The sequence below is a fragment of the Narcine bancroftii genome, chromosome 3 (assembly GCF_036971445.1).
Source record: "Narcine bancroftii isolate sNarBan1 chromosome 3, sNarBan1.hap1, whole genome shotgun sequence".
Taxonomy (NCBI): domain Eukaryota; kingdom Metazoa; phylum Chordata; class Chondrichthyes; order Torpediniformes; family Narcinidae; genus Narcine; species Narcine bancroftii.
The window spans coordinates 33274141-33289511 of NC_091471.1; positions in this window are offsets into that span (position 1 = coordinate 33274141).

Sequence of the window (15371 nt, forward strand, 5' to 3'; positions counted from 1 at the left end):
CACTAACCATCTGAGACCACGGCACACGAACCATGGGTGTAAAGGGTGGGGCCAGTACTGCGCACACTGCACACCACCTAAAAGCTCCTTTGCGCAGGCCCGAGGACAGGTCCACGTCCTCCCCCTCAAAAGATGCACACAAACTCAAGCTAGCATGCTGGAACATCAGAACCATGCTAGACAAGGCTGACAGCCACCGACCTGAACGTCGGTCTGCCCTCATCACATATGAACTCCTCAGACTCGACATCGACATAGCCGCTCTCAGTTGAAGAAGATCGCAGAGCCCACCTCACTGACAAAAGACAAAGGAGGAAAAACCCAACACCCAACTCTAACCAACCAATTTTCCCTTGCAACCGCTGCAACCGTGCCTGCCTGTCCCGCATCGGACTTGTCAGTCACCAACGAGCCTGCAGCAGACGTGGACATACCCCTCCATAAATCTTCATCCGCGAAGCCAAGCCAAAGAAATATATATATAATATATACACACACATATATATGTGTATGTACATTTGTCCTGAGTATGTATTGTTTGTCGAGTATATGTGTTATATCTGGTTGTGCGTCTGTGTGTTTTGCACTGAGGACCAGAGAATGGTGTTTCATCTAGTTTTACTTGTGTACCGGTAATTAGATGATAATAAACTTGTACTTGAACTTTTCATTTATTTCAAGTTGTTTTTTTTTCCTTTATGAAGCTTCTATTTGGCTGCAGCAAGTCATAACTACATTGCACAATATATGTGGCAAAAAGCCCATTATCATTATCATTCTGTCTGACATTAGGGTGGAGAAGAGAGTGTAACTGGTGTGGAATGGACGCTATAGTATGTTGGCAGTTTTTCCGAGACAGAGGAAAGCATAGATGGAGTGGAGGGAGATGAGGTTAGTCCATGCGACATCCTGAGCTATGTTTACATCTCTCTCAGTTACTTGTGGTCCTGGGTAAAGCAGTTCCCGTAACAAATTGGGATCAGGTTGAGGAATGTCTACTTCTTTCAGTAAGCATTAATGAAGAACACTAGTACTTTAATTAATGGAATGCAGCTTTGTATACCAGCTTCTATGCTTGTCCCTGGCAGGTTGTCATGTCGACCTTCTGAAGCTGAATACGGTGCCTCAGGACTGAGAAACATCAAATATTGGTCCCATTTTTTGGTTCAATTCTATCACCATGGCTGCCGCTTGCTTCCTTAATTTGTCCTGTAACTTTCCACAGTACGCTGGCTCCAAAACAACCAAGAGTCTGTTACAAACAGAATGAGTCAGATTTCTGTGGAAAGGATCATGAAATGAAGCAATAAAATGAAAATGAGGTACCAAAGAGTAAACAAAACAGTGTTAAATCAGTTTTAAAAATTAGACTAAATAAAAACAGCATGATAGACTTGCCCTGTATTAAGTGATAGAATAAAAATCTTTTCTTTTTATCCTGGAACTCTGATGTATCTGTGTTGGAACATTGGGCTCTTTTGTTGAAAAATCCTGGGAAAAATATTGGTGACATGGTTAGCGTAGCGGATTGCACAACGCTATTACAGTGCCAGCAACCGATCTTCAAATCCAGTGCTGTCTTTAAGGAGTTTGTATGCTCTCCCCATGTCTGCATGCATTTCCTCAGGTGCTCTAGTTTCCTCCCGCCCTTCAAAACATTCGGGGGTTGTAGATCAATTGGGTGTAATTGGGTGGCATGGGCCTGTATCTAAATTTAAAAAAAATTAAAAATAAGAAGGTTCAGATTGACAGATTAATATACTTATAGGTCTGACTCATGGTTTAAGGTCATGATCTTTTGCCTCCATAGATGCTTGCCTGATGCTTCCCTCTCCCACCACTTGCTTGCTGTGAAGTACTTTGAGCTCTTAAGATGAAAAGGAAAAGGGCTCAGATCTGCAATCGAGATCATAAAGGATTCCTATCAGTCTGGTCACAATCTCTTCCGACTGCCACCTTGAGGAAGAAGGTACAAAATCCTGAAGATCATCTCTCAAGGTTCAGGAATAGTTTCTACCCACTGGCAATCACTCCCTCACTGCACTAATCATGAACTACTCCCACCACAAAAAGGCCTATTGCAATGTTCTCTTTTATTTTCTCGCACTATAGAAACTGGATTTTTATTATCTACTACCTTTTGTCCTTATTGCCTCTTTTTAATGTAATGGTCGCTTATTGTCATTTTTTTAAAAATAAAGTACCTGTTTGGCTGCAGCAAGTAAGAATTCTGGTGCATATGTATATTGTACAATGTGTATGACAATAAACAATATAAGCCATATAACAACTACAGCACGGAAACAGGCCATTTTGGCTCCTCTAGTCCGCACCGAACTAAGTACGCTCCTCTTGTCCCACCAACCTGCACACTACCAATAACCCTCCATTCCCCTCCCATCCATATATATATATAAAACCATATAACAATTATAGTACGGAAACAGGCCATCTTGATCCCTCTAATCTGCACTGATTTAAGTGAACTCCACTAGTCCCACCTACCTGCACCCTGCCCATAACCCTCCATTCCCTTCCCATCCATATACCTATCTGATATTTCCTTAAATGACAAAATTGACCCTGCCCCAACTACTTCTCCCAGAAGCTCATTCCACACAGCCAACACTCTCTGAGTGAAGAAGTTCCACCTCAGGTTACTTCTAAACTTTTTCCCCTTAACTCTTAACTCATGACCTCTTATTTCAGTCTCCTACTCTCAATGGGAAAAAACCTTTCCACTTCAACTCTATCTATCCCTCTCATAATCTTAAACACCTCTACCAAATCCCCTCTCAACCTTCTACACTCCAAAGAATAAAGACCTAATTTTCTGAATCTTTCTTTGTAATCTAGTTGCTGAAACCCAGGTAACATTTTCATAAATCTTTTCTGGACTCTCTCTACCTTGTTGACATCCTTCCTATAATTCAGTGACCAGAACTGCACATCGTAACTGTACACAGTAACAGGACATTTTGGCCCTTGAGCCTGTGCCACCCAATTGCACCCAAGTGGGAGGAAACCTGAGCACCTGGAGGAAACCCACACGGAATGTACAAACTCCTGACAGACTGTGCCGGGTTTACAGAGCACTTACGTCCACTCAAAAGAACAATGCAGCCTTAAGTAAGAATTTCAATTGTAGGTTAGAACTATTAACAGTACCATGCCCAGGTATCAGAGCAGAGAGTAATGTAAATTATCATTAGTCTATGCAGGTAGTTTATTCTTCAGTGTGATTGAAGATCCATTCACTGAGTGAAGGGGTGAGACAGTCTTAATTTATTCTGGGCTTCTTTAGAATGGAAGTTATCTTGCTCAATCGCATCTCTAAGAAATTGGAAAATCATTTATAAATGTAAAGTGTTAACAAAGTATTTTATTAACAAAAGACAGGCCACATTTTTACAGCACCCTTGTTCTGAGCACACAGCTTCTAGACCTTTCTGCTTACATCATAGAAGCCCAGAGAATATTGGGTTAACTATTAAAGGTGTGGCAACAGGTATTATATAATAGCACATTACCTTCTGGACACTAGCTGTTTGATATCATGAGGCAACACCAAGCTTTGTGTCACCTCATTACAACTTAAAGTTTTGCATCATTTTCTTTCTACTCTTTTTAACCAGGATGTCAATCTGCAATTTGCATTTTGGAATATTGTTTAGTCTCATTTTAAGGTACATTTCTTGCAACCTGGCATTGGCCAAGTTGTAAGAAATTCAGGCAATTTTTTCTCTTCCAAGTGATCCAAATTACTGAGTGGGTTGTAACAATTTGACTCAAAGTCCTATTGAGATAGATCATTTCAACCTCGCACTCAATGTCACCAAGATCAAGGAAGTGATTGTAGACTTTAGGAAAGGAAAACCAAATGTGTATGGATCAATAATCAGTGGGGAATTGGAGGTGGAGAGGGTGAGCAAATCTAAATTCCTGGTAGTCACCATCTCAGAGAAACCCAACACACAAATGTCATTGTGAAGAAAGCACGTCGGCAGCTCTACTTGCTCAGTAGTTGGCAGAGGCTTGGCATGTCATTGGAAACCTTGGCAAACTTCTACAAAATACAAAAGTGTAGTGGAAAGTATGCTGACCAGTCACATCATGTCCTGGTATGGGGGAACCAATACCTCTGAGCAGAAAGCCCTGCAAAAGGGAATGGACACAGCCCAGTACATCACAGACAAAACTCTCTCCACCATCGAGAACATCTACTGGGAATACTGTCACTGGAAAGTTGTAGCAATCATCAAGGATCCACACCATACAGGCAAAGAGGTATAGGTGCCACGAAGCTTGTACCACCAGGTTTAGGAATAGCTGCTAGCCCTCCACCGTCAGACTCCTCAATAGCTGAGTAAATCAAAGACTTATTTAAGGACTCCTACATGGCATATTATTTATTTCTGTATTTGCATAGTCAGTTTGTTTACAATTCTTTCTTTTGTATACATTACTTTCTTCTGGAGTTCATGAGACCATAAGACATAGGACCAGAAATAGGCTACTCAGTCCTTCGAGTCAGACTACCATTTAATCATGACCTGATCCATTTTCCCTCTGAACCCCACTGCTAAGCCTTTTCCCCATAACCTTTGATGCCCTGGCTAATCAAGAACCTATCAATCTCTGTCTTAAATACACCCAATTGCCTGACCTCCACAACCACCTGCGGCAACAAATTCCACAGATTTACCACCCTCTGTCTGAAAAAATTCTGCATTTCTGTTCCAAGCAGACGCACTCCAATCCTGATGCTATGCCCTCTTGTCCTAGACTCTCCCACCATGGGAAACAACCTTTCTACATCTACTCTACTACGCCTTTCAACAATCGAAACGTATCAATGAGATTCCCCCCCCCTCATTCTCAGATATTCCAATGAATACAGGTCAAAAGTTCATACGATAACCCAGAATCATCTCAGTGAACCTCTTCAAACCCTCTCCAATGTCAGCACATCTTTTCTGAAATGAGGAGCCCAAAACTGCTCAGAGTACTTCAAGAGAGATCTCACCAGTGCTGTTTGAAGCCTGAACATCACATCCCTGCTCTTACATTCTATTTCTCTTGACATGAATGCCAGAATTGTATTTGCCTTCTTCATCACTGTCTCAACATGCAAGTTGTCCTTCAGGCTGTCTTACTCGAGGTTTTCCTTTACATCTGAGTATTTTCAATTTTCTCCCTATTTAAAAAAATAGTCTGTCCATTTATTTCTCCTACCAAAGTGCATGACTGTACACTTTCCAACATTATATTTCATTTGCCACTTCTCTATCCATTTTCCTAATCTGTCCAAGTCCTCCTCCAGCCTTTGTGTTTCCTCGAAACTACCTGCTCTTCCACCTACCTTCGTAGTATCTACAAACTTGGCCACAAATCCATAATCAAAATCATTAATTTACAAATTTTAAAAAAGTGATCCGAACACTGCCCCATGTTGAACACCAACAGCAACTGCCAGCCAGTCAGAATATGATTCTTGCATTCCAACTCTCTGATTCCTGCCAATCAACCAATGCTCCACCCATGCTCTCATGTTAGATTGGGTATTATGCAATGATAAGGGGCTAATCAGCAATCTTGTTGTGCGAGGCCCTTTGGGTAGGAGCGATCACAATTTGATCGAATTCTCACTTGACATGGAGAGTGAAGAAATTAAAACCGAGACTAAGGTTCTGAATTTAAATAAAGGGAATTATGATGGTATGAGACGATAGTTGAGTAAGATTGATTGGGTGGTGTTTATGGGGGAGTTGACTGTGGATAGACAATGGAAAGCATTCACAGATCTAATGGAGAAATTGCAAAAATCGTTTATACCGGTTTGGCATAAAAATAAACCAAAAAAGGTGACTCAACCGTGGATAACAAGGGAAATTAGAGACAGCATTGGGTCCAAAGAGACAGCATATCAATTGGCCAAAAAAGTACTGCAACCGAAGACTTGGAGCAGTTCAAGATGCAGCAAAGGAGGTCAAAGGGATTAATCAAGAGAGCAAAAATAAATTACGAAAGTAAGCTTGCGGCAAATATAAAAACCGACTGCAAAAGCTTTTATAAATATGTCAGGAGGAAAAGATTGGTGAAATCCAGAGTAGGTCCTTTGCAGACGGAATCAGGGGAATATATAATGGGGAATAAGGAAATGTCAGACCAATTAAATTCTTACTTTAGTTCTGTTTTTACAAGAGAGGATACAAATAACCTCCCAAGGATGTTGGGAAACATAGAGACTAATGCAAGGGAGGAACTGAAAGAAATCAATATCTCTAAGGACATGGTCTTGGGGAAATTAATGGGATTGAAGGCAGATAAATCCCAAGGGCCTGATAATCTACATCCTAGGGTACTCAAGGAAGTGGCCATTCAGATAGCAGATGCTTTAAGAATTATTTTCCAGAACTTGATAAACTCAGGATCAGTACCCATGGATTGGAGGGTAGCTAATTTTACCCCACTATTTAAAAAGGGGGGTAGAGAAAAAGCGGGGAATTATCGGCCTGTGAGCCTTACATCAGTAGTGGGCAAAATGATGGAATCCATTATTAAGGATGTAATAGCGGAGCATATGACTAGCAGAGAAGGGATTGGACGGAGTCAACATGGATTGACAAAAGGTAAATCGTGCTTGACAAATCTATTGGAATTCTTTGAGATGGTGACAGGTAAAATAGATGGGGGAGAGCCAGTGGATGTGCTGTACCTGGACTTCCAAAAGGCCTTCGATAAGGTCCCGCATAAACGACTGGCTTCCAAAATCAAGGCTCATGGGATTGGGGGAAAAGTATTGATGTGGATTGAGAACTGGCTGGCAGGTAGAAGACAGAGAGTTGGGATAAATGGCTCATTTTCTGAGTGACAGGCAATGACCAGTGGGGTACCACAGGGATCTGTACTGGGACCCCAGCTGTTCACAATTTACATTAATGATCTGGATGAGGGGATTGGATGTAATATCTCCAAATTTGCAAATGACACTAAGCTAAGAGGGGTTGTGTGCACGAAAGAGGGGGTCAGGAAGCTCCAGTGTGATTTGGATAAATTGAAGGACTGGGCAGATACATGGCAAATGCACTACAATGTGGATAAATGTGAGGTTATCCACTTTGGTAATACAAACCGGAGGGCAGATTACTATTTGAATGGCAATAGATGAAGAGATGGGGAAGTGCAGAGAGACCTAGGGGTACTTGTACATCAGTCTCTGAAGGCGAGCTTGCAGGTACAGCAGGTGGTTAAAAAGGCAAATGGTATGTTGGCCTTCATATCAAGAGGGTTTGAGTATAGGAACAAGGATACCTTACTGCAGCTGTACAGGGCCTTGGTGAGACCCCACCTGGAGTATTGTGTGCAGTTTTGGTCACCTTATCGAAGGAAGGATGTTCTTGCAATGGAGGGAGTGCAGAGGCGATTCACCAGGCTGATACCTGGAATGGCAGGAATGACTGATGAGGAAAGATTGCGCAAATTGGGATTGTACTCCCTGGAGTTTAGAAGATTGAGAGGGGATCTCATAGAGACCTATAAAATTCTGGCAGGACTGGACAGAATGGATGCAGATGGGACGTTTCCAATGATGGGAAAATCCAGAACCTGGGGCCATGAGGATAATAGGCAAACCATTTAGGACCGAGATGAGGAGGAATTTCTTTACCCAGAGGGTGGTGAATCTGTGGAATTCATTGCCACAGAGGGCAGTAGAGGCAGGTTCATTAAATATATTTAAGAGGGAATTAGATATATTTCTTCAGTATAAGGGTATTAAAGGTTATGGAGAGAAGGCGGGGATGGGGTACTGAACTTTAAGATCAGCCATGATCTCGTTGAATGGCGGAGCAGGCTTGAAGGGTCGAATGAGCTACTCCTGCTCCTATCTTCTATGTTTCTATGTTACCTGTTATACCATAGGCTCATATCTTGTTAAGTAGCCTCATGTGTGGCACCTTGTCGTATGTCTTCTGAAAATCCAAACATCCACTGTACCTCCCTTATCCAGCTTGCTTGTCATTTCCTCAAAGAATTCCAATAGGTTTGTCAAGCAAGATTTTTCCTTAAGGAAAGTTTACAGTTACCATTAATCAGAAATACTGCCTTGCCCGCAGGAAAAAGAACCTTAGGTATGTGATGTCATGAATGCACTTTGAACTTTGAACCCAAAGGACAAGCCGCTGGAGTAACCCAGAGGATTAGGCAGCATCTGTGGAGGCAAAAGGATAGTCAGCATTTTACTTTAAGATCCTGCAACAGGGCTAAAACTGTAAAAGAGAGAGAGTCACAATAAAGAGGTGAGGGGGAGGGTTGAAGCTGGAGCTGGCAAGAGACAGGTGTGTCCAGGTGAGGAGAGCTGGAAGGGCTGTTGAGGTCTCTGGGTGGTGGCGAGGGAGTAGGTGTGGGGACAGTGCTGACAGAGAAATTTATAAAATTAACGAATTGCACAGGGGTTTAGAAGGCATCACCAATGTAGCTGATCATAGCGAAATTGATAAAAAAGGACAAGCTCCCCATGGGTACAGGAGGAAGGGCTTTCATCACTTGCCCAAATTCCATTCCCTGACCACTAGGTGGCTCTGCAGCAACATGTTAGTTTCTATTTACAGTCCCAAGAGATAAAAATAACATTTTGCTTTTTTTGTGGCTTTTCCTTTTCATTCTATCCACGAATATTTCATCCAAAATGTGCTTCTGTTATCTTGTAGAATTTAGAGGCGTATCACATCTGCCACACCTCACACACCCTCCACTTCATCCAAGACTTCAGATTCTCCGAACCGGACCGCCTCATCTTCATGATGGATATCTAATCCCTTTACACCTGCATTCTCCACACAGAAGGCCTCAAAGCACTTTGCTTTTTCCTGGATCTCAGACTGGAGCAGTTACCTTCCACCACCACCCTTCTCCACCCGGCAGAACTTGTCCTCCCCCTTAATAATTTTTCCTTTAACTCATCCCACTACCTCCAGAATAAAGGAGTAGCCATGGGTACCCGCATGGGTCACAGCTATGTCTGCTTGTTCGTGGGTTTTGTGGAGCAAAATATGCTACAAGCCTACACAGGCAAGACCCACCCCAACTTTTCCTCTGGTACATCAACGACTACATTGGGGCGGCCTCATACACCCGCGATGAGCTCAACAATTTCATCAATTTCACGACCAATTTCCACCCTGACCTCAGACTCATCTGGTCCATCTCTGATAATACTTTCCCTTTTCTGGACCTCTCTGTCTCCATCTCAGGATTTCAAACTCTCTAACTCCCACACTCTGTCCCCTGCAAAGACTCAATGCCCTTCTCTCAATTTCTCAGTCTCTGCCGCATCTGCTCTCAAGACAAGATCTTCCAGTCGAGAGCCTCTGAAATGTCTGCCTTCTTCCACAAACATGGCTTCCCCGCCACCTCTTTTAACTCGGAACTCACCCGCATCTCCTCCATTCCCCGCTCATCTGCCCTATCCCTCGCCCCTAGAATCAATACCCACAGAATCCCTCTCATCCAAAACATTATCCACCGGAATTTCCGTTACTTACTACAGGACCCCACCACCAGACACATTTCCGCTCTCCTCCCCTCTCAGTCTTCTGTAGGGTCTGGTCCCTCCATGACTTCCTTGTGCACTCTTCCCTCCCATTGCCCCCCCCCCCCCCCCCAAGCACCTTCCTCTGTGGTCGTAGGAGGTATAATACCTGCACCCACACCTCTTCCCTCACCACTGTTCTAGGTCCCAAACAGACCTTTCAGGTGAAGCAACACTTCACCTGTACCTCCAGAACTCATTTACTGCATCTGGTGACCAGTCGCAGATTGTTTCGCCCAGCATCTCCTCTCCATCCACAACAAAATTGACATCCCGAAAGCCAACCATTTCAAGTTCACATGTCCGTCCATGGCTTTTCACTCTTCCCCACCCTGACCACCCACAGACTGGAGGAACAACTCTTCATTTTACATTTGGGCATCTCCAACCCCAGGGCATGAACATTGAGTTCCCTGCATTCCACTAATAAGCTTGCCTTTCCCCCCACCCCTCCTCACACCCCCGTTCCTCCTTCCTTTCTCTCTCCACCTAGCCTAGACTCCTCCCCCGCTTCCTGCAGTCCTCCTCCCCCCACCTCCACCTATCATCTCCCACCCTCACCACCCCTTCTCCCTTTTGTTCAGACATCTCTCATGTTCCCCCAAACTTTTATGAAAGGCTCAAGCCCAAAATGTTGGTGATGTATCTTCACCTTTGCTACATAAAGGAACTGTTTGACCTGTCAAGTTTCTCCAGCATTTGTGTGTTTTTCACCTATTTAGCTAGTCACTTCTCACACAAGAGTTCAATAGGATGTAAAGCTGCCCACCTGGACCCTCGCCTCTGCCCTTGGATCCTGTCTGACCTTCCCCAGGCCTCCACTCCTCCTCTGGACTATATCCACCAGGCCTTCAAAACCCAATCTTTTGTAGTGGAACACTGTATTACAGCATTGTATTGGTTGGCCCACCCCGATACTCTAACTCCTCCCCCTTCAGAATTCCTAATAAAGGTGGTATCGCCCAATCCCCTCCCTCAGTATTGGTTTGGAATCGGGCCAACAGCATGTAAGATATGATTGTAAGTTCATAATGATTAAAGCCTATTGATCTCGACTTCTGGTCTGTTAGGTCTAATTGATAGCGCTACAATTTAATCACAACACCTCCATGCCATGGACAAGGCTATTCGAGTGGAGAAGCTGGACACTGATCCCAAGGATCCAGAGGCCTCCATAAAATTCAATCAGTGGCTGCACTGCTTGAACGCCTTTATGAGGCGACACAACATTCAGGAAGAGGTTGATAAGAGAGACCTGCTGATTTCACAGTTTGGCACTGCGTTTTACAGATGATTAGAGACTGTGAGTCTTACCCTGTTGCTATGGGGCTCCTGCAAAAGCAGTAGCCGGCCCAAAAGGACATAAGCTATGCCAGATACCTCCTGGGCAGCTGTAGACAAGTACCTGGTGAGTCAGTGGGCGAATACATTTGAGCCTTTCGGGAGCTGGGGAGAGCTTGTAGCTGCACTAACATTACGGCAGCCATCTACCAGGAGGAGCTGATCAGGGACAACTATATCTCCTGGAGAAGGCCGATTGGACCCTGCAGGATGTGGCCAATCTCACCAAGGCACTAGAGACAGCCCAACTGAAAATGGAGGCATACTCTACCAGCAGTGCAGCTGCCACGTGGGGAGTTTGGGTGCTGCCATCTTGGGACATGGGGTCCCATACTGCAGCCACTATCACTGAGTACCCGAAGTTTTATTACTGCGGCCAGACAACAAAACTGCCCTGCCAGAACTGCGAATTGCTCCAGCTGAAGAAGAAAAGGACGCTAAGCAAGGGCATGCAGTTCCAGACTTCCCGCTTGCGGCACCCCGTGCAAACATTGACCGTCGCCATCTTGAACTGTGCCATTCCTGGCCCTACTTCTGGTCATGGAAAACAGCACAGTGAGGGGCCTGAGCTTCTCCTCCAGCAGCGACTGCGTGCAAACCATGCGGCAGTCATCTTCAGGGCGGACATCTTGAAAGTCACTGATGCACATGTACAGTAGCAGCAAGACAGACAACGAACTGACACTGGCATCCATCGTTTTTGTCAGAGCAGCCCACACCAATTAGAAATGTCTACCTAGACATTGAGGTAAATGGCTGCATTACAAACTGTTTGTCAAACCCAGGAAGCACCAAAAGCTTCATACACCCGGGTACTGTATAGCACTGCTTCCGCTCAGTGACCCCAGTCCAGTGTAAAATGTAGTTCGCCTCTAAATCCAATTTAACCGAAATCCGAGGGAGCTGCCCAGTAACACTAACCGTGGGTGGCACCAAGTACAAGAATTTTAAATTACTCGTGATGCCTCAACTCTGTGCACTGGCCATACTGGGCCTTGACTTCCAGTGCCAACTTGAAGGTGTTGTCCCTCACTATCTGCAATAACCAACTGCCAAAACACCCACCCTTCTCCCCGAACGCAGCCCACCAGCGACCTGAACACCGTCCACTGCTCATGACCTGTGGTCTGTCCACCCTCCAGGATGCAGCACTATCAATTAGACCTGGCATCTTTCAAACATAATCTTTTTTCTTGGGGCAAAACAGTCTCATGATGTACTGGGCCAAAGGGCTCAGGTCTGACATTTGTGTCAGATGCCAGACTAGTATTTCTGATCTAGCCTCCTCAGCTTTCTGAGATTATCTCACACACACACACACACACAAACAAACACACACACACACACACACACACACACACACACACACACACACACACACACACACACACACACACACACACACACACACACACACACACACACACACTATTGACATGAATACGCAGGTGGGGTGGTAGGAGATGGACAGGGAAGCTCCTGATGGAATTTCACCCTCACTGAGAGTATTTTCCAGGCAGGAGTGAAGGTCCAATTCACACTCTTTACCCCACAACAGGGGCCTGTATTTAACTGTGGGTGGGGCATCTTTCACTCATTTAACCACTGCCTCAACACAGGAACACGGGAGTGGCAATCTAGCTGAAATGCTCCACCCACCTTTTCCCATCTCCCACCTCATCCCACCAGCTGCTTCCTGCCTTGACTTTATTCTGACAACCCCATTCTCCTCCCAATTCCATCTGCTTCAATCGTCATGCAGAGGGTTGGGATTGAGGATCCAATGCATTGCTAAGGAAACGGGGCACTGTTGAGTATGCTGATTTGTCCTCCACAGAACTGCTTGTAATGTACTCTGCCTTTCAAATTCATTCTCTTGAAGTGAATGAACTGGGTCAGAGGCAGAGTACAAAATGCTGATGTTACTTCAGAGTGCATTTTGCATGACCAGCTGAATTACCCACAGATGCCTGCTTTAAAGTAATCTGCAGTTAACGATTTGCTGTTTATAATATTTATTTTTCTTTAAATTCTGTTCATGTTTGATATTTCACACCATTCCCACATGTGAGGGTGTTGTGGGGAATGTTTTGACTTGCAGTGTTATCACGCAGGCAAATTATGAACATACACAGAGAAATTCTTTTGGCTTACTCTTCCCTTCTGCCTTTACCACAGACCCTCACCTGAACTTAAAGGACTCTAAGAGGCAGTAACACAAAACCAGGATGCGACTTAACCTGTCAAGCAAAGTTATTCAACAATAAGGTAATTGGTAACAATGAAAAGTGGTTCACAAGCCACCAAAAAAAACAAGTGCTGCACTAAACTATATGAAACAATTCAATGTCATTCCAGAATGCTTTTGCCTCGCAGAGGTAATCACCCCTGGTTGTTAAGTAAGTTAGATGACGTCATATTGCATCTTTCTCTGCTTTTACAGTTCATTCCAATTAACTGAATTTCAACAACATATTGTACAAAGTAAAAACACACACAAATACTGGATGAGCTCAAGCTGGTCTTGCAGCATCCATTGGAGTGTTATGTCACAGAGCAGGAGCAATAGAAATTCACCAAGACTAAAGTTAATTCAAAATTCAGTCTTAGAAATCCTGTGCTGAAACTCAGATCCTTTAAATTGTTGTTCAGTAATTATATAAAGAAAAAGCGAGACACTGAGTCATCAGACTTCTCAAAACTCACAAATCCCTATTGAGTTGTTTTCAGAGAAATATTCTTTCATACGAATAATTGTGACAACTCCCCCTGCCTTGAGTCAGGGAAACAAAACCTGTGACTTCCATGATGCTTTTACAAACCCAGGCAAGGATAATATGAAATGACCATAAAAATGATCACGATCCAAATACAAGAATGATCTTCCTTCTTTTACCCAGACATAGGTCAATCTAAAATGACCGTTATAAAGGTCACAGCAGATCACTGTTCCCCCCATGACCAGGAGAAAACAGAAATGTCCATCTCACACTCTGTTCTTCACTTCTCTATCTCTTGCAGATCTCTGGTTACTTATTATCAACCTTACTTCTTCAAGTGTCTCGATCACATGACTTGCTTGATCAATATCCACAGATGTATTTTCCTCGAGTAAACAATCCATTGTTCGGGTTCCTAATTGAGACCATTAACTCTGTTTATGGCTTCTACTTGAAGGTGGGGATGGTTTGCTGTGAAAAGGTTTAGTTATGAAATGTTTTCAGCTTGTGTTAACCCTTAAAGTGTGGTTACTATATTAAATGTGTGCATATAACAGGAGGTAAAGATACCTATATATTACTGACATTTCGGGGATTTAAGGAATAAATAAAGAACAGGAAGGCATCAGAATAAAGATTGAAGATAGGCAGGGGAGGAGTCCAGACCAACAAAAGATGTTAATTGGATATGATAAGAGGAGATGTGAGAATTGACTTTGGTTACACCAAAGTATGCAGAGATTAACATTACTTGTCTCTTTCACACAGACAGTGAAGGGTCATGGCCGTGCAATTTGGCCAAGGTGAAGTAATGAGCAAGGGGTGGGGGTTGTGGAAGGGCGTGAGGAAAGGAAGAGGAATAGGAAGGGCCAGAGTGAAGAAGAGCCATTTAAATTGGGAAGGTGAAAAATCAAGAGGAAAGGTTGAAAGGAGAGAAAGAAGTGAGCAGAGAAGGAATGAAACACAAAAGTCTCCAGATGCTATGATTGTAGTAAAAACACCAAATTGCTGGAGGAACTCAGCCAGTCTTTCAGCGTCCATAGGAGACCAAGATATATTGCTGATGTTTCAGGCCTGAGCCCTTCTTCAGGGAATAAGCAGGGAATGATAGAGGCATGGAAGAAGAAAGTGAAGATGGATGGAAGTGAGAACAAGAAAAGAGAGATACCTTGGATTCATAGCACTAATTTTGATGTTGTCCCAGTTTTTGATACAAGGGCAGAATCATTGCTGAATGGTTGGTGGAGGTGCAGACCACAAACTTAGCATGTCCAGACCTTCATTCTTCAGGATTGGGGCATGCCCTTCAGTTCTGAGGGGACCCACACTGATTATAATGGCACTCAGCTCAGGTGAAGATGAAGCTCAGGTGCTGGACATTTATGTTAACAATTAAATGAGAATAGAGAGGGGACAATTTGTAAGTTTTCAGATGATGTGGTAAAGTGGATGGTGAAGGGGTTGCCTGAGGTTAGAACACGTTAAGGATCAACGGGGGGAAGTGGACAAAGGAGGATCAGATGTACAATTGCGTAGTGATGCAGGTTGGGAGATTAAATCAGGAGAGGAGACACACAGTGAATGGTAGGCCCCAAAGGGCTGTTGGTGAGCAGATAGCCTGGAGTACAAGCACAGAGTTCCCTGAAAATGATGGTGAGGAAGGCATGTTGTTGGCCAAGGCATTAAGTGAAAGAGCTGTTACAGTTGTAGAAAATGTT